The sequence below is a fragment of the Canis aureus genome, chromosome 1, assembly GCF_053574225.1.
Source record: "Canis aureus isolate CA01 chromosome 1, VMU_Caureus_v.1.0, whole genome shotgun sequence".
NCBI lineage: Eukaryota > Metazoa > Chordata > Mammalia > Carnivora > Canidae > Canis > Canis aureus.
Window position 1 is genome coordinate 60,916,197 of NC_135611.1, and position 20,935 is coordinate 60,937,131.

Here is a 20,935-nt window from a genome sequence, read left to right on the forward strand (position 1 = left end):
GTACAATGATACAGGTGTCTTAGCCGACATTCTATGCAAATATTATCATTATTATAAGTTTTAATATAGTATATTAAAATGAATATTGACATTTAGAAGTAAATGACACCTTAAGAATCATAAAATGTATATAAGACAGCCATAGATTGTGGGAATTATGGCATCTGGAGAGAAACATCTGGACACCCATAGTTAGCTGTGTCTAGGTGTCTACCTGAGTCTTAGTGTTGACACATGGTACATACTTGATCACTAGTTTTATTCAGTTGGTCTGCACATGAGATTGTAGCCCCCACCTTGCCAGGTCTCCTCTTATATGAGTATATATTTTATCTGTCTAGAGAAATTTTCATAAATAAGGACGATAACCATAGGCTATAAGGGATAAAGGTTTGTGAGAATTGACTTCCGGGTGCCTGGGTGGTTAAAAATTTGACTCTTGATTTTGGCTTAAGCCATAACCTCAGGGTTGTAAGATCGATTCCAGCATTGAGCTGGGCATGGAGCCTGCATACAATTCCTTCTCCCTCTCCCTCTGCCTCTCCCTGCCTAAAAAATAAGAAAAATGATTTCAAATCAATAAAGAAAAAACTAGAAAGAGAAGAAATATTTAAAGTTGACACTATAAAGAGAAAGAAAATACATTTTTTTCTTCAAAGTGAAAGGATTTTGCATTTAATCCCTGTTTTTCTTTAGGAAAAAGATAACTCCACAGACCTCTGACTGTTAATAATCACATAGTAACTTCTAGATTTCTGCAAAATGGGAAAGATATCAGAATTTATCAAAAGCATTAGAAAACACAATATCTTTCTGTGTCAAGAATCAGAAGAGTCTCACCTTCTTCTCCCCTTGTCAGACAGTCTTAGCAAGGAAATGACTCATAGGACCAACAACATGGTGGCACTTAGTAGAAAGAAGAAAAAGAAGACTGCCAGCTTTGTATCAGAGACTATGTTAATGTTAAACCTTATTTTTTTTAATTTTTTTTAAGATTTTACCTATTTATGCATGAGAGACACAGAGAGAGAGAGAGAGGCAGAGACACAGGCAGTGGGAGAAGCAGGCTCCATGCAGGGAGCTCGACGTGGGACTCGATCCCGGGTCTCCAGGATCATACCCCAGGCTGCAGGCAGCACTAAACCGCTGCGCCACCAGGGCTGCCCTAAACATTACTTTTAAATCAAATATGTTAGTTTAATACTTTGCCAGTAAAGTTCACAAAAAGCATTCACACTAACTTATTTAGAGTAAAACCGTTCTCTTGAGTAGAAAATACGCTAAAGAAGTTAATATATTACAAAAACCTTATCTGGGGCTTCTTGAGTCAGCCTAGAGGGCTATGAGGTAATACGTATAAATTACTTCAATTTGTCTTTCCAGATAACCAAGCATTCTTTTCTTTCTTTCTTCTTTCTTTTTTCTTTCTTTCTTTCTTTCTTTCTTTCTTTCTTTCTTTCTTTCTTTCTTTCTTTCTTTCTTTCTTTCTTTCTTTCTTCTTTCTTTCTTCTTTTTCTTTAAAAGACAGAGACTGAAAGAGAATGTAGGAGTTGGGGAGGGTAGAGGGAGAGAGAGAGACAATCTCAAACAGGCCTCATATCCAGTGGTGGGTTGATCTCCCAACCCAGAGATCATGATTTGAGCCAAAATCAAGAGTCCGACACTTAACCAACTGAGCCACCCAGACATCCCATTGCCAGATAAGCAATTTTATATCAAGCTGGAAAAGGATTTTTTTGTTTTCTGTTTTTATTTTATTTGTTTTTACAAAAGGTTTTGGAAAACTTTTTTCAAACTAGTATTCCATGGAATTTGATTCACAAGATGTTCTTCCCAAGAATATGTTCCATGGCAAAATCACTTTGGGGAAGATGCATACTAGATCCCCCCCACTTGGATATTTGCTATCACTTAAAGCATACTAAAGTTTCTATTGTAAAGAAATGCATTTAATCTAGCATTTTCTGAGTCTCTTTAAACATGAGCCCTCTCTCCCTCACTAAACACAAGATCATGGGAAGATGGTAACTGAGTCTTAACAGTCTTAAAGAATACCAAGGGTACCATTTCAGATGGAACTACCTTACAAAGAGATATGACAATGTCATTGTGATTTGGTAAACAGCAATCAATTCAATGTGGCTTGAGCAGAGTGATGGTATTTGTGTATATATATATATGGAAAATTGTCACAAATAAAAAAGTTATAGATGAGGTTCCTTCATTGAGGGACCTTGTATATCCCATTCATGATGACTGATTTATCCTGTAGTTAGGAGCTAGTAAAGGAGTTATCTGTATATTAGGACAACTGTCCCAGCAACATATAATATGAATCAGAAGATGATACTGGAGATAGAGACACTAGTTTGGAGGCTCTTACCCTTATAGCAACTAAGCTCGGTTCCTAATTTATGAGAATAGAAATAAAGAGATTGAGATATATCCAAAGAAAGTAAAAGAAAGATGTTGCTGGACTTCATGTCCACTTCTCAGTAAAGCTGTAGTCAAGGTTATCTCGACTGTGAAGAAAGCCAGGGGTAGATCTCAGCTAGTGAAGGCTTTTTCAAGAGGTTCTCAGCTTATGTTATTTTTCATTTTTGCCTGTTAGTTTAAAAATTGATTTAAAAACTAAAAAGAAATTTTTATTTACATGTTAATTTCTTGATAAAAGATAAATCTGCTTGGATAATTATCAAGCATACTTATCTTGAGATCAAATTAAACTTTATTCTCTTAGTTTTTTCATATCGCATATTTTCATCTCAATTATTACTGTATTAAAACATCTTTGCAAAAAAAAGAAAGAAATAAAACATCTTTGCATACTTAATGATTATCTATATTCTCAAGTTTCAAAGTTCACTTGAGTGGGGGTGCCTGGGTGGGATAGGTGGTTAAGTGTCTGACTCTTGGTTTCAGCTCAAGTCGTGATCTCAGGGTCCTGATCTCAGGGTCATGAGATAGAGCAGCATGGTGTCCACTTAGGTTTCTCCCTCTCTCTCCCTCTGCCCCTCTCCTCTGCATGTAAGCAGCTTCTCTCTCTCTCTCTCTCTAAAACAAACAAATCTTAAAAGCTCACTTGACTGAACTCAGTGAACAGTTTATATTGATTTCACCTAAAATAGTTTTTATTCAACACTTGATCTTATCTTGCTTTATCATGGTTTATCTGTGCACCAAAGTTATTAGCTACCTTGATTGTAAGAAAATCAGATCTTAATTGTCCACCATGAAAAGAAAAATAACATGGGCCATTGACTCTAAAATAGTAAAAATAACCATATTGTTTTGTATGTATTTCCTCCAATTTGAATTGTTTCTTAGCAGAACCACTAACAAGTAAACATGTACGTTTTGCCCTCAATTTAATATAAACAAGCAGCCTAAACTGTAAGATGACTTTGTAAACCACATTTCTGATGATCAATCTAAGGCTAAAAACAAACAGGCAATACCTCTGAAATCGTTGGGTTCTAAATATGTGGAATTGCTCTATTTATAGTGCGAAATTATGCTATTTTGCTTTCATATTTGAGAACTGCAGAAGAGTAGTGAAAGAATATAAATTGATCTTCACTTAACCTATCCATAGAGCCAGCTGCTTTAATTTGAAATATTCATTGAATATGTGTGCAATAACCATGGCTAGCCCAAATGTATTTCAAGAGATACAGCTTCTTATTAAGTGCACAGAACTCTGCCATCTACTCTGTTTGAAAGTAGGTCATAATTAAAATGTAATCACTTAGTTTCACTGGAAGTTCTGCTTAAGCTTAAGAGTTAGAATTAAACAAAATCATTTTAAGAGGTACTTCTATAACAGCAGGAGAAATTTGTCTTTTCCTTTTGAGCTAGACTTCTAGTTCACTCATCAGTATCACTTTTTCCATGGCATTTTCTTTTATTAACCAAAAAGATGGTATAAAAAGATGAAGGAACTCACAGAGTTCCATGACTCATTTAGGCATGGATGTTACTTATGCCCATTTTCAGGTACTTTTTTATTAAGGTTTTTCCTTGTAAAAGTTAATGAATATCTCTTTAACCTAATTTACATTAGTTATGATAGAAATTTAGTTAGTAATTTAGTAATAGAATAATCCATTTACAGTTTAGGGGAATGAATCTGAAGAAAACTGAAAGGGTATATAAAATTGCGATTTTTATTTTTACAGTGCAAAATGTAAAATATACAGTTTGGAAGACTGAATCTGGGGAAAATTGAAAGGATACTTAAAATTTAAATATAATTTTTTGTATTTAAATAAAATTACATGCAAACAATCTTATTAAGTTAGATTCTATAATATATAAACAGAAAATATATATAAGATTAACTTTTAATCCAACTAATAGCTATGCAGTACAACCTAAATCTTGTGATTAAAAAAAAAAAAAATTTTGAAGCTCGCTATCTTAATTTCAGGAAATTTATTCACTAAGAGAATAGGATTTATTTATCTATTTATTTATTTAACTAATTAATTTTTTGTTTTCTTTTTATTTGTATTTTATATCTTTGTTATTCTTTTTATTTTGTAAAGAATTACTATTTTACTAGGATTACAATATCTATCAATACAAAACCTATAATCATCAAGAAGATAGACTAACAAGAATTAAAAATTTCCTTCCACCTTAAACAAATTTAAAAACAAAATATATATGGTGGCACTCGTCTGGCTCAGTTGGTAGAGCATGTGACTCTTGATCTCGGGGTTGTGAGTTTGAAGCCCATGCTGGGTATAGAGATGATTTGAAAATATATATAGTTGAAAAAGAAACAAAAACATAAACAAAATGTATGTATATAACAATACGTGTATAACAATATGTTGTCAGATAACACAGCACGGATTCCAGAGATAACGATATCAACCAAGGTGAACCACAAAATCACAGAGGCTAATTGCTGGGAATGAAGGCAATGTCCAGGCTAAAGGCCAGGGTGGGTGAAATGCAACAGAGCCTAATGGTTTAGCTAAATTCAAAAAGCAGAAACTAAAGAACACATAGCTCAGAAATGAGCTAGTTTGTTACTGTGTATAAACCAGCACTCTCTTGGTAACCTTTACTAAAATGGTTATTAGAATTAGTGACAAAAAAGCAGTTTGCTGGCCTCTGGGTGCTGAATAGTTGAGCATGGATTAAGATAAAACTCACAATGAGTACCTACTCTCATATAACTGAGAATGTCACAGGAGGAACAAACATTCAACCTATGGAATTGGATTAGAGTATACTATGTCTATAATAAAAATGGGAGAGTATGTCACCCTATATTTTGATCTGAAATGGAGTGTGCCCACTGAACAATAGAAATGTTTCAGTACAACCCTTCTTAGATGCCTGGTGGTTCCTGAATTTAGTGGACAAACTAAAATTCTGAGATCATGCAATAGTCATAATAGTATTCCAAATAATAGAAATCTAGAAAGGGAGGGGGGGCGCCTGGGTGGCACAGCGGGTTAAGCATCAGGTTTTGGCTCATGTCGTAATCTCAGGATCCTGAAATCGAGCCCCCTATTGGGCACTGCATCTACTTAAGCCTTTCTCTCCCCTCTCCCTCTGCCCTTCCTCTTGGTGCAGTCTCTCTCTCTCAAATAAAAAAATAAATCTTTTTTTTTAAATTTTTATTTATTTATGATAGTCACACACACACAGAGAGAGAGAGAGAGAGAGAGAGAGAGAGAGAGTCAGAGACATAGGCAGAGGGAGAAGCAGGCTCTATGCACCGGGAGCCCGACGCGGACTCGATCCCGCGTCTCCAGGATCGCGCCCTGGGCCAAAGGCAGGCGCCAAACCGCTGCGCCACCCAGGGATCCCCCCCCCCAAAAAAAAAATAAATCTTAAAAAAAAAAAAAAGAAAAGAAAAGAAACTAGAAAGGAGAACTTCTATAAATTTTAGCTTTCTGCTGTTTTGAATACTAGCCACATGAACAACCCTCTCTGAATCCACTATTATGATTGAATAGTATGGGTAATATCAGCTCTAAAATCCTGTCAGGATCACCGTATGTTTGGAAAAATGGGAAGCCAAGAATGTTTCCTGCAGATTTTTCCTTTAAGGGGTATTACCTCTCTGTCATTTTGGATGGGTATGTGAGAATCTTGTCTTATAGTGGCCTGAGGATGGTTTTCTTGGTGTGGGTAAATCTGTGTTTGCTGGGGCTCTTAGGTTTCATCCCAAACAAATAAATTACTGGTATTTATGGGATAATATAATTCTGAGAAACTAAATTAAAAATAATTTGGGTTGCCCTAAGAGAAAAGAGTAAGAAGGGGCAGCCCAGGTGGCGCAGCAGTTTAGCGCCCCTTCTGCCCAGGGTGGAATCTGGAGTCCCGGAATCGAGTCCCACATCAGGCTCCCTGCATGGAGCCTGCTTCTCCCTCTGCCTGTGTCTCTGCCTCTCTCTCTCTTTTTGTCTCTCATGAATAAATAAATAAAATCTTAAAAAAGTAAGAAAAATGGAAGAAAACTATGATAATTAAAGGCTCTGTGCCTTTCACAGAACCCTCTGTCTTCTTTCTCTACTGCTTCTCTTCCCTTGTATCGCTTTATCCCTCCCTGCCTCAGATGGACTTTGGTGATTGGTGAGATGATGATCTTTAAACAGGTGGTTGACTTCATTAGTGAATTTCCCTGTAAAGAAGAATGAGGGTACTACTTCTTGAGCTGATAACGAGTTACCTATTTTGTTTAAGGACACAGCTGTATATGCCTTGTGACCCAGTCCTGAGTTCACTTCAGGTCTAAGCCCAATTCTACTTCCAAGAGCCCCTTATCATCCACACATCATGAAGATAGGAAAGCAGATATGATAAAGAGATTCCTCATTGACAAATAATTGAGAATTAGATAAAAGATTATGTCCTTGGGTGAAGGCAATAGGATAGATAACAACTGCACTAATCACTTGGAAAAAGAGACAAAGTGACGTTAAGCTGATGAATGAAGGGAAACCAAAGTGTCATATAATTTATCATATCTCAGTGTGAGGAAAACCAGTCCTTCCCATTTAGATCACCTTTGAGAAGCTACCAAGGACTCCCAGTCATCTATATATCTCCCATACCAGCTGCTTTTATTCATTTAAAGGCTTCTTTTCCCTATGCCTGAGAATTTCACAGAAGTTCCAATTTATAACACCAGGCACGAGAGATGCACTGGCTCCTGCATGGAGTTCTGCTAACAGCAAACTTTGATCCTTTGATGGAGCAAGCATGTCAGTGTCCGGATCGCCACATCAAAAAATATTGACAGTGGCCAAGGGAAACTGACTATCCATCATCTTCCACAACTACAGAAAGGCCTACCATCATTAATTTTTGATAATAACAAAGTAAAGGTAATCTAATATGCATCTAAGTAGTCGAGTCTTATATCAAACACAGAAGTGTGTTGTAAACTGGTTTGGTTGGAAAGAGGATGTACAAAAGAAAAAAAAATCTAATTAGGAGACAAACAGGAATCTGGCAATTACGTACAGAAGCTGTAAACAAAAATAGATTTAATATCACTTGATTAACTTTGGGATGTAAGTTTTCTGCAGGCCTAGTATAGATCAACAAAAGTGAATGCCTGTTATGAAGATTTGACAGTGTTATAATAGTATAAATACTGATTTATATTTTATGCAAAAAAAAATGTTCTCTGCAGAGGTTAGTCCTCAATACCTAAAATTAAACAGTGGAAGCTAAATGTAAACCCTTCAATGGAGGTTTTGTAATAAGACTTTGACACTACACAATGGCAGTAGATGTTTTTGTGTTTTGCATTTGGGAAAAATTATCATAGAAGATAGAATAATTACCAAAGGATCTAGATTATCATATAAATATGATACTACTCATGTGATTGACTGAAACATAGGTGAAATTTATTAGACCTTGCAAGGAACTCTCTTAATTAAAATTTTTTATTATTAGTCTCTAGAGTTAAACTACTCTTTAAAATTAGATTGGGTGAGACTTCATAAGGAAACTACCAAATAATATCTAGATCACTAATCATTTAAAAATGTAAGCAATAATGACATCGCAATTTGTAATATTAATTTATGACTAAGAAAAATACTTGTGTATTGCTAACCAACAATCTGATTTAAATCTTCAACAAAATATTAGTAAACTGAATTCAACAATGGATTAAAAGGATCAAAAAAAAAATAAAAGGATCATATACCACAATCAAATGGATTTCAAGTAAACAAGGATGATTAAACACCTGCAAATTAATGAGATACATACAGCACATTAACAAAATGAAGGATAAAAATCATAGTTATCTCAGTAGATGCAGAATAAACAATTGAGAAAATTCAAAATTCATTTACAATAAAAACTCTCAACAAAGTGGGTATAATAAAAAGTCTCAACAAAGTGGGTATAGAAAGAATGTATCAAGGTACCTGGGTGCCTCAGTCGGTTGAGTGTCCAACTCTTCCTTTCAGGTCATAATCTCAGGGTCAACGGATTAAGCCCCATATTGAGCTCCACTCTCTCTCTGCCCCTCGCCCACCATGCACACTCTCTCTATGTCTCAAAAAAAAAAAAAAGGAATATATATATGAGATAAAGGCCATATATGACAAACTCATAACGAACATCATATTCAATAGTGCAAAGCTGAAAGCTTTTCCTCTAAAATCAGGAATAAGACAAGAATGCCCAGTCTCACTACTTTCATTCAACATAGATAGTAATGGACATTCTAGTCACAGCAGCTTGGTAAGAAAAAGAAGTAAAAGAAAACCAAATTGGAAAGAAAGATATAAAATTATCACTCTCTGCATAACACAGGATAATATATACAGAAAACCCTAAAGACTTAATATAATACACATATATTAGAGTTAATAAATGAATTCAGAAAAGTTGAAGATACAAAATTTACAGGAACTGGTTGCATTTCTATACACTAATACTGAGCTATCAGAAAAAGAAATTAAGAAAAAAAATCTCACAAGTTCATCAAAAAGAACAAAATACCTAAAAATATATTTAACCAAGAAGGTCAAAGACCTGTACTTTGAAAACTATAAGACAATGATAAAAGAAATTGAAGATGACACAAATAAATGAAAAGATTTTCTGTGCTCATGGATCAGAGGAATTACTATTATTAAACAATCCATACTACAAAGCAATCTGCAGATTTAATGCAATCCCTAGGAAAATACCAATGGCATTTTTCACAGAACCAGAACAAATAATCCAAACATTTGCACAAAACCACAAAGACCCTGAAGAGACAAAGTAATCTCATGAAAGAACAAAGCTGGAAGAAGTATACTCCCTGATTTCAAAAAAGCTATAGTAACCAGTACAGTACTGGGATGAAAACAGACATACAGATCAATGGAAAATAAAACAACAGAAATGTGAGAAAGTCCAGAAATAAGCCCATGCATAACTGGCCAATTAATCTATTACAAAGGAGGCAAGAATATACAATGGAGAAAAGACATTCAATAAATGGACAGTTACACATAAAAGAATTAAACCAGACCCCTATATCATACTATATACAAAATAAATTCAAAATGGAAAGTCTTGAATGTAAAACCTGAAACCTTAAAACTCCTGAAAAAGAACATAGGCAGTAAACTCTTTGACAACAGTCTTAGCGATATTTTTTTTTTTGTACCAGTCTCCTCAGGCAAAGACAACAAGAGCAAAAATAAACAAATGAGATTACGTCAAACTAAAACATTTTTGCACAGTGAAAAAAACCACTGACAAACAAAAATGCAAACCACTGAATGGGATAAAATATTCACAAATCATACATCCAAAAAGGGGTTGATACCCAAAATATCTAACTTACAAAGAGAACCATAAGAACGAACAACCTGATTAAAAAATGGTCCAATAACTTGGAATAGACGTTATTTCCAAAAATCGATACAGATGATCAACAGACACATGAAAGATGCTCATGACCACTAATCATCAGGAAATGCAAATCAAAACCACAATGAAGTATCACTTCATATCTATTAGACTGTTATCACAAAGACAAAAAACAATGTATCAACAATAATGTGAAGAAAAGGGAACCTTTGTATACTTAGAAGTAAAGTGGTGTAGCCACTGTGGGAAATAGTATGAAGTTTCTTCAAAACATTAAAAATAGAACTCCTATATAATCCAGCTATTCCTCTTGTGGATATTTATCTAAAGGAAATAAAACATCAATTTGAAGAGATATATACACCTCATTGCAGCATTATTTACAGTAGCCAAAATATGGAAGTAACCATATCGAAGTGTCCATCCATTAATGAATAGATAAAAATGTAGGGTATGTGTGTTCACATTTGTGTGTGTGTATAACTCATCCACAGAAAAGAATAAAATCTTCCCATGGATGGATCTAAAGGGTATTACGCTAATGAAATAAGTCAGACAGAGAAAGACACATACCATATGATTTCCCTTCTATGTGGAATCTAAAAAACAAAACAAACAAAACAGAAACAGACTCAAAGATACGGGAAACAAATTGTTAGTTATCAGAGTGGAGAAAGGTTCAGGGTGGGCTAAATAGGTGAAGAAGATTAATGGGTACAAACTTCAAGTTATAAAATAAATAAGTCATGGGAATTTAAAGTATAGCATAGGGAATATAATCAATAATACTGCAATACCGTATGGTGACAGTTGGTAACTAGACTTGTTATGGAGATCATTTATTAATACATAAAATGTCAAATAACTATCACACTTTAGACTAATGGGATATGGTATGTCAGTTATAATTCAATTAAACAAAGAATTTGACTTAACCATACACCACTGGTATGATATATTCAAAGGTTATTCTTCCAAGGCAAATAATGTACTTTTAAAAAAATTCAGTAATTCTGTTATTTTACAGTAATTCTGACCATTGCTTTGCTTTGGCTATGGACTTACTAGATATTTAGACAGCTGCAACTTTTCCTAAAGACTTAGTAATGATCTCCTTGAAATGTACTTTGCTTCTTGGCCTTTTGGCTAAGATCAAGTGAAATGTAATAATAAGAAAGACAGTGCCCCTATTTCACAGTTCCTGTGGGCAGATAGGAGCCTAACTGCTGAAGGAACCTAGCTCGAAGTTTCAAGATTACCTCTCATCATAAAGATATGAGAAATTTATTCTTTCTTTGGATAAAGTCAATTAGCTAGCACAAGTGGTCACTCCAACTGAAAGTAAATTTAGGATAAACTGTATTTGACAATCAGTGCTATTGAGTCCTCTTATCTGAGGACTAGTTATTGGTTATCTTGAGAGCATCTAAGTAATAGGTTGTATCTGCCTGGCTATATAAAAGGCGACATTTCTTTTTATCTTTGCAATTTCTTAGCAGATTACCTGAGACATGCATAACGTTTTGGTTTAATTATAGACAAATATTATTTTATAACATATACTTAAAATTCCTTTAGGAAATATCATTATCAAAACAAAATCAGAAAACATAAAAAGATAATACATGACCAAACAGAGCTTACAATCACGAATGAAAAATCAATTTAATATCTCAAATGCAATCAATGTAATTTAATATATTGATAACTAAAAAATTATTTTCTCCATACATTTAGAGAAAGCATTTCTCCTAAGATTTATATATTTATTTATTTGAGAAAGAGTGAGAGCATGAGCATGAGTGAGAGGGGCAGAGGGAGAGAGAGAAAAAATCTCAAGCAGACTCCACACTCATGCGGAGCCTGACACAGGGCTCAATCTCATGACCCTAAGATCACAACCTGAGCTGAAACCAAGAGTTGGACATTCAACTGAATGTACCACCCAGGTGCCCCACAGACATTTTAACAAAAGTCTGCGAACTGGGAATTTAAGTAAGCTTCTTCAATATGATGAAAGTAAACAGGAAGATCTTAATTAACATCTAAGCAAAAGACATAATGTTATACACCCTTATCCTCGTATCTAGAACAAGGCAAGGATGTAATTCTCATCAATTAACTGCAACATTTTACTGGAGGTTCCAGGCAACACAGTAAGATAAGTAATAAAAGCACACAGATTTTAAAAACTAAAAATTAATAGAAAACATAATTATGTCTATGTAAAATAAACTATTTATAAAGCAACTACTAGAAAATAAGTGAATTTTGCCATGTCACAGGATACAAAGTTTATATACAAAAATACTTGTTTCTGTATAGCTATATCAAATAAATGAAAAATAAAATGTAAAAAGCTCCATTTGCAATAGCATCAACAACCACCAAAGTACTTACAAATTTAGTAAAATTTGTTCAATATTTCTAAACTAAAATATTCAATAAGGCCTGAGATAAACAGCAAAATAAACTGAGAGATAGAACTCTGAATGTCCATCAATTGACACTAAATATTAAAATATTCATATATTGATATACACATGCATCACAATTCCAATCTTAATCCCTGCAGGATTTTATGGAATTGAAAAGTTGATTAAATTTTTTATGATAATGCAAAAAGATCTAAAGTAGAAAAAGAAATCTTGATAGAGCAAAAACAAAGTTTGAGACCTCATATTACCTATCTCAAGAATCGTAATAAAGCTGCAGTAATCAAGATAGCGTGCTATTATCATAAAAATAGATAAATACATCAATGAAAAATTCAGAGAACACATTCAGTTAATTTTGACAAGGGTGCCAATGCAATTCATTAGAGAAAGGGAAGTGTTCTTAGTAAGTGGTACTGAAACAAGAAACTTTTTATATGAAAAGAAAATGAATCTCAACACTTACTTTACCGTTTACATGAAAATTGACCTGACATAGATCACAGACCCAAATATACAAGCTAAAACTACAAAATGTCTGAAGATACAGAATAATATATTCATGATATAGGTATAACCATAACTATTTCACCACATCACAAATAGGAATAACTGTAAAAGGAAATAATAGGAATTTGATAACTTCATCAAAATTAAAAATGTGTGTTTATCAAAAGACATTATTAAGAAAATGAATCAGCAAACCAAAGACTGGAGAAAAATATTTGCAAAAAAATATATTTGGCAAAGTACTTGTTTCTGGAACATGTGAACAAACCCTGAAAGTCAATAATAATATATAGTTTTTAAAAATGGTCATGACTAAAACAAAGGGAGATATATAAGTAAGCAAGATATATATATCACAAAGGAAGATATATAAATGCTTGATAATCACTTGAAAAAGGTGTTCAATATCATTAGAGAAATACATAATTAAAACCAGAGTGAATACCATTCACAAACACTAGGATTGCTAAAATGAAAGAGACTGACCCCTCCAGATGCAGGAAGAATATAGAGGGCAACAGAGGATCTTATGTGATGCTAGTGGGAGTAGGAAATAGCACAGCCACTTGGGAAAAGGTTTTGCAATTCCTTTAAAAATTAGGCTAAATTTTTAAATTCCTTTAAAAATTAGGTTGTCTACCAGACAACCCAGAAATTCCATTGCTAGACATTTGCCAAAGACAAGTGAAAACATATGTCCACAAAAACAGATTTAAACATAAACCCTTTTTATCATCATACAAATCCTGATTTTTTTTTTTGGAGTGATTTATTATTTGGAATAAATGAGGTGGGCTAGGACTCTTAATCTTTCATTCAGCAGTAAATGCTCATCTATTAAAAAACAGCTATTTCAGAGGACAAAGGGTTCCCTACCCTGACCTAGACATAACAGTTTTGAAAGTACTCTGGGCTCTAATCTCAATTTAAAGGTTTATATTACAAAGATTTTCCAAATTCATAATTGTAAGTCCCTTTTAGTTTGGTCTATATGTGTTAATTCTAATTTTCTAATGTAAAAGGAAAAAATATTCTTTTGAAAACAAAAGCACATAAAAATAATAAAAATGAAAGGAAAGGAAATGGTTAATAATACTCTATTTTAAATGTCCATGGTATCCCACAAACTTGCAAAACTTTTGTTCTATTTTTCCTTCTGGGAAAAAAAATAGTCATATTAGTTGGAGAGGCAATTTTGTTTTCCTAAATATTCTTTGGAGAGTGAGTAGACTTCCCTTAGTCATAGAAGTGTGGAGCTGTGGTTAATTTTGTAAGAGTGATGATGACACATCACTGCACTTGATTATGCTGGCCTGACTGTCTCAGTTTAAATAATTCACTCTGTGTCATTTCCATTCAGAGAAGCGACAATGTTTCCTCTCTCCCTCAGCCAAAAGCCTCCTCAGGAGGGAGCTACTTCTGACCTGCCAAAAGTTTAGCAGCTTTAGGCACTTCCTGGGGTATTGTCTAATACATTCATTGCTATTGCTGATATCTAGTAGTGACGTAATCATCCATCTAGAGCTGTGTTACAAGTCATATACTTGTTGGGTGAAGGTAAAGCAAACATACCTCTGTCATTCATCATAATCTTAAATTGGGTGACCAACTCTTCATTCCTTTCACTATTCACATCAGGGAGGAGATGGATGAGCTATTTGAAGATCAAATCAATTAATTTTCTCAGAGGTGCTAGTTCTTTTTTTTCTCACAAAGAGAAGAAATTAACATTTTTAAGAGCCTATCCCCATTGCTAAATGCTTAACATAAATCATCTCATCAAATTGCCCCTTTATGAATATAGAAACACACTCTGGAAGTTTAAAGTTATCCAAGGTCATGCAATTAATAGATATTGGAGGCCAGGTATTAAACTCAGGGCCATCTGATCTCCAAACTTTTCAACACCCAACTATTGCCCTTTCCTCCTTTAGATAACATGGAAAAGAACATGTTCATGAATGAGTCAAAGAACAAAGACTCTCAAAGGAAAACACACATCTGGAGAAAAAAAAAAAAGGTATGTCGGTGAATCTGTGTGGATATGTTTAAGTCTTTTCTTTATGTAAGTTCAGTAGAGCCCAATATTTGTTACCTACAAAAATGATAGCAAACACAAAGCACACAAATTTGGAAACTAAGATGCATTTCTTCAAAACAGAAAAGCTACTGTAAAAAATATAAATGTGCAAACAGGGACGCCTGGGTGGCTCCGCGGTTGAGCGTCTGCCTTAGGCTCAGAGTTGATCCTGGAGTCCCCAGATCAAGTCCCACGTTGGGCTCCCTGCATGGAGCATGCTTCTCCCTCTGCCTGTGTTTCTGACTCTCTCTCTTTTAGTGTCTCTCTCATGAATAAATAAATAAAATCTTTAAATAAATAAGTAAATGTGCAAACAGCTCAAACTTAGCAGAAAACATTGCACTATAAAAACAAAAAGGAAAGGACAATCTCTAAAAAATGTGATAACAAGGCTGTATAAACATCAAAGATATTTATCTGTAGTGTGTGCACTAGATCTAGTATGCTAGTGACAGATTCTGTGTTTTAAATTCTTATACAACTATGATATCAAAGGAAATGAGCAAATTTTAAGCAAAGAATATTTTCAAGATGATCTAAAGTTATTAATCATTGACTTTCTGATAGACTAGCAGAAAAATTGTTACTTCAAACATCTGGATGAAAAAGTAAAAACAAATAAATAAATAGATATATAAATATCAGTTAATTAAGTTTTCAGTCTACATAATGCCAATATTAGACTTAATAGTTGATACTTAGTTAAGAATAAAGAGAAGATGAAAAAAAGGGGAAAGTAAATTTTTCTTTATGAGTATACTTGTATAAAGCAAGGCTATAAGGAATTGACAACAAAAATATTTGAAAACAATGATTATAATAATTTTGAGGATACTGGATTTTAGAAAATAATTTTTTGTTTTTTAAATTTCAGTTATCTTCCCAAAGTCTCAGTGATCTAGGACTCAGAGTTTATCTCCACTAATTTTTGTTGGTGAATTTCTGCCTCTATAAAGAGAATACCAATCCAACGTTTTGAATGAAAATTGCTTACAGTGTTTAACCGCAAATGGGCTTGAGTTACCACAGGGATATCACCATTAGATATAGATGAGGGCCCAGAATGTGTCACAGGAAAAATTACACTAAACAGTTATACAGATAAGAAAGATTTTATTCAAGGCTATTGCAATAGGGAAGAGAGACCAAACTAAAGTCTGAACTCCACTCTGCTGAAACAAACAGCAAGAGGATTTTTAAGCACCGGGTCAAAGGGAGAACAAAGGTCATGTGTATTTGCTAATTGCTTTGCCCAAAGGAAAAGTAAAGATTCTTATATATTCATGACAGGAGATAGTTTTACAACTCGGAATAAGGGACCCATAAATGGTATGTTCTTACCCTATCCTCCAGAAACTGGAAAATAAATAAAACTGACAAGAGGCTTAAGTACATTACATGAGATTTATGTAGATTTCACAGAGGCAGAGAAAATTGCAATTTTCTAAAGTAAATGGTCTTATAAAAAGGGAGGTAAAAGCCATAGAGTCAGGAGGAAGCCTGTTTAAAGTTTAGTCAGGCTGAGGGAAACATTTAGACTGCTTTGATAAGTCCCAGAGCTAAAGACTTTAGCATAAAATATAAGGACCTAGGAAATAAGTCATAATTCTTGGTCTCTGATCACAGACATATCTTAACAAACCCAAATGTTTTCCAAAAATAGGTTCTAAAGCCTCTAGGAAGGCAATGATAATACATTGTAGGCAATTATGACTTACAGTATCATGAGTATATTTTGAAATTTGGGTTGAGCCAATAGCCTGAAAATCCACTATTAATGATATTATGTGTGTTTCAAGTCTACCTTGGCCTTATTTTCTATTCCCTGCCCCCAGTACTACTACTTTAGCTTTGACATTTGCATTTTTGCATCTGAATCCTCAGATCTGCAAACAAAATAAATTACAGAAAACTTCCATTATTCCTTCTCTTTGTCTACCTGTACAATAAGCCATATGACTTTGTGAACTGATTCCAAGGTTTGGCCCTTATAGCAAGGTTACAATCAGTGCAAGTGGTCTATGGAAATATAAAATTAGAAATTGGTTTTGTGGAAAAAAGAAAAGTTGGTGAACAAAGGATAAAATAAACTGGTGAAAATCAAAAGCAATTTGGGCTGACACCTGGCAAATGCATTATGTTTATATATGAACTGCTATGTCTATTTGTCCCAGAAATTAAAATGTCATTTTAAAATTAACAGTATTAATGCAAACTAAAGGGGGGTTGGGAGAAAGTATTTAGCAATGCACTGATATCATAGGTGACCTTCAAAATGTGTGGATAATATACAGAATGGTAATTTAATTGGAATAACAATAAGAGATCAGCACATTTTCAACCTGAAATAGTTTTGTTTTAATTAAGTAACAGAGATAGCAAACATACAGTGTCATCATTCTCCTTTCTCATCATTGTGAAAAGTCTCCCTATTTTCAGTCTACCTTTATTTTCATCATCTAGTGTCAAAGACCACGGTATCATTCTACATATTGAGGTAAATGCCAAAATCTTTTCTGTCAAACTGCTCCCATTTTTACTCCTTAGTCATCTGCTCTCATTACCTTCCTTTCCATCTACAAATGTACTCAGGATTCCTCTATCTTTAAAACTTTTATTTAAGCATGTTACCTACTCACAAACTGCGATCTTGTTTATCTTCCTGTTTTTACAACATTCTTAAAATATACACTACATTCACTTCCCTTACCACTTTATCCCTTCCCTGCACATTCTTTAATCCACTACTTCAAAAGTTTGTCCCCATTGTTCTATGAAACTGCCTTTGTAGAAATCACCAGTGACTTCCCGGTCTTTAAATGCAATGACCCTTTCTTAGACCTTATCTCTTTGAGCTCTCTACAGCATCTGACATAGGTAATCTGATCAGCCATCATTTCCTTGCAATATCTTCTATTAGAACAAAACTTTCTTTATTTGAAGTACTACCACTTACAATATCCATCCTACTTTTTAAAACAACTGTAAAATCACATGACTAATGACTGTCTATGTCTGTTGATCATTGGTCTGGTGCTACTGTCATTATGACAGGCTGTTGAGATGCGCAATTCAGTGGCTAGGACCTGAGCTTTACAATTAGAACCAATTTCACATTCTAATACCCATTTTACCTTAAATTATGTACATTACATTTTCCTTATGTGTAAGGTGGGAATAGGTGTACCCACATAATAAGATTATGGTTGGGATTACGGTGTTATATAAGTAAAGCTCCTAACTAAATTCTGTCATATATGACACACAGTAGCCATGATTATTTCTATCTCTAAAACATTATCTATATACCCAACAACTTAGCAAATGATAACAGAGTGTCCTAGACCTTACAGATAAAACAGAAACTAAATAGAAGTGGCAGTTGTAAGAATTTATTCTTCACTTTTCACTTTTGTGATGCTGCACTGTCCATATTTCCTCCTCCATTCCATTTTTCCTCCATGTTTTCTCACTCCATTCTATTTCTGCTTCTCTTGGTAAATCCACTTCTTTCTTTTTATATTAGACCATAGCCCAGAGTCAGTCTTTAAATGTTTGCAATGTCTCCTATAGAGATGTAAAATTTCTCTTGGTCCAGTTGTAACTACATCTGTGTACTCTCTCCTAAACTTAAATTTTATATCACCAAATGCTTGGTGTAAATCTCTGCTATATATTCAATGTCTCAAATGAACCAATTATCTATGTGTCTAACCAGATTTATTTTTAAAAACTTGCCTATTTTATATTGCTACCAGACCTGACACCCTAGGGGAATTTCAAACTCAGTCTATAAATATGACTATCATCCTGCCTTCCCATAAGTTTGCAAATATTTTCATATTTTCTAATTCATTGGTGAAGCCATCATCCACCTAACCTCTAAAGTCAGAAGTCATATTGTTATCTTCTGCTTCTCTTCCACTCATCCATGTTACCTTCTTAATATCAATCTCATCTATTTCCAACCTTAATTCAAGTATTATAATCATCTTACATCTGAAATAGTAAACAAAACCCCAAAAATTCACTAAAAATCATCTTATCTGATACCCATTCTCCTAACTTCAAACCTTTTTTGAACCTGCTACCTAACCTCACTACTTGCAATGCACACACTTTGTGCCAGCAAATTGATGCTTACACATTTCACATAATTGTCCATCAAACACTCCATAATTACTTCTCCATTGCATTATGGTTGGAGCAAGACATTGAGCATGTCCTCAAGAACATCCTTCTCCAAAGTGAACTTCATGTAACTGGATTCCATACCATTAACCTCCTGCCTTTCAGCTTGTAAGCAATGACACATACAACCTTCATACCATTCATAACTCTGTGCTTTTGTAAAGGCTGTTCATCTGCTCAGAATGTGTTTTTCTACTGGTATGCATAGAAAAAGTCTAGTAATACTTCAAAATCTTGTTATTAGTAATAATGACTCCCTTATTCTGAAGTACTCTCTAGGGGCTTGGAACCGTGTATTTTCACTAACCTATTAGATTCTTACCACAATCTGTTGAAAATAGGCACTGTCATTATTCTCATCTTTTACATATGGAAATTGGCACAGAGAAACTAAGTAATTAACTAAATATTGATAGACTTACTTAAGATTCAGATTTCATTTTGGCATGATCTCCAAGTTATACTGAACTGTGCTGATCCCACAGTGGTTGTCTATCACCTCTTTGGTGAAGCCTTCCTTTTCCTCCCACCCATTACGCTCCAGTCCTAACCATTTACAATTTCCTCTCCTGGGGGCTCCTATATTTTGTCTACACTATTCTCATCTTTAATAGTGTAATATTTTTTAATCTCCACGGTACCCCCATGAGAAAAAGTCTATCATTATCCCCATTTTTCTGATGGGGAAACTGAGGTACAGAAAAGTAATTTGTCCTATGAAATAGGTAATTATTATAATTCCATGGGCATTTTGAGAAGCAAACTATCTTTTTAATAATTTTATCTCCAGGATATACAAAGTACATGGTCTCTGGGGACACTCTGCAAATATTTGTTAAATTGGCTTTCCTTGCTTGTCCCTGTCCATCAACCCTGTCTCTGCCTAATAACACACTAACTATTCCTGAACACCGACCTTTTTCATGTTTTCACTTCAAGAGAGTATTGGCCAACAGCAAGGTAGGGTGACTTAATCTTCCTGGTACCTCTTTTTTTTTTTTTTTCTTTTTCACATATCCACTCTGATCAAAAAGGCATAATGGTTTTCTATTTCCTAAAGAATAAAATTGACACTAGAGCTTGGCACTGAATGCCCTCTCTAGTGAAATCCAAAACTACCTCTACAAATTTATTTCACAATATAGACAACAATCTATGTATTGAACATTTATTCTGTATTCAGCACTGGTAAGCATTTCACATACATTTCTAATTTAATACTTAGACTCTATCTTATAATAAGGAAACAGATTCAAAGGAGTCTCTTATAACAGCTAAAATGATTCTGACCCTAAAAATTTTCAAATGTGTTTCTAGGTGAGAATGTTCTCCAATGACTTAGGATATTTCAGACCCAGGTGTCTTTCAAGGATCATTTGCTAATTTTTTCTTTCTCATGACTCATTCTTCAGTTTTCCAAACCAAAAGATTAATGACATATTAAAACTCTTTGAACATTTATTATTTGTCATTTACCATATTACCATTTTCCATGATCCTTGTTGTTATTTTACTTGTTTTACTTATGTCATGCTCTAGAACTCAAGTTCAAGCCTCCTTAATATAGGAATCATATATATACTTTTATCCATATAACTTTTCAAAATGCCTTGCAAATATTGTTTATAATGACATCAGATATACAAAATGGTTCAGAATTTTTTTTTTTAAATTTATGAGAGACACAGAAAGAGAGGCGGAGACATAGGCAGAGGCAGGCTCCCTGCAGGAAGCCCAATGCAGGACTCAATCCCAGAATCCTGGGATCACGACCTGAGCTAAAGGCAGATGCTCAACCTCTGAGCCACCCAGGTGCCCCCAGAATTTTTATTCTCCTATAATCACAATGTACATGAGGAAT

General features: G+C 34.1%; 1 protein-coding gene across 14 annotated transcripts in view; it reads right to left on the minus strand.

Moving 5' to 3' along the window:
- LOC144316026 (uncharacterized) overlaps window positions 1-20,935 on the minus strand; it is a 524,958-nt gene that overhangs the window by 272,009 nt on the left and 232,014 nt on the right. The window contains exon 1 of one of the 14 annotated variants that reach the window (XM_077901459.1): window positions 8,415-8,545. The exons of 11 other annotated variants lie outside the window; for them this stretch is intronic. The gene's annotated coding sequence lies outside the window, so the exon portion shown is untranslated. Of the gene's footprint in view, window positions 1-1,307; window positions 1,435-8,414; window positions 8,546-20,935 lie in introns of those variants that run through there. 2 more of the 14 variants (XM_077901444.1, XM_077901453.1) reach the window with 2 other exon arrangements.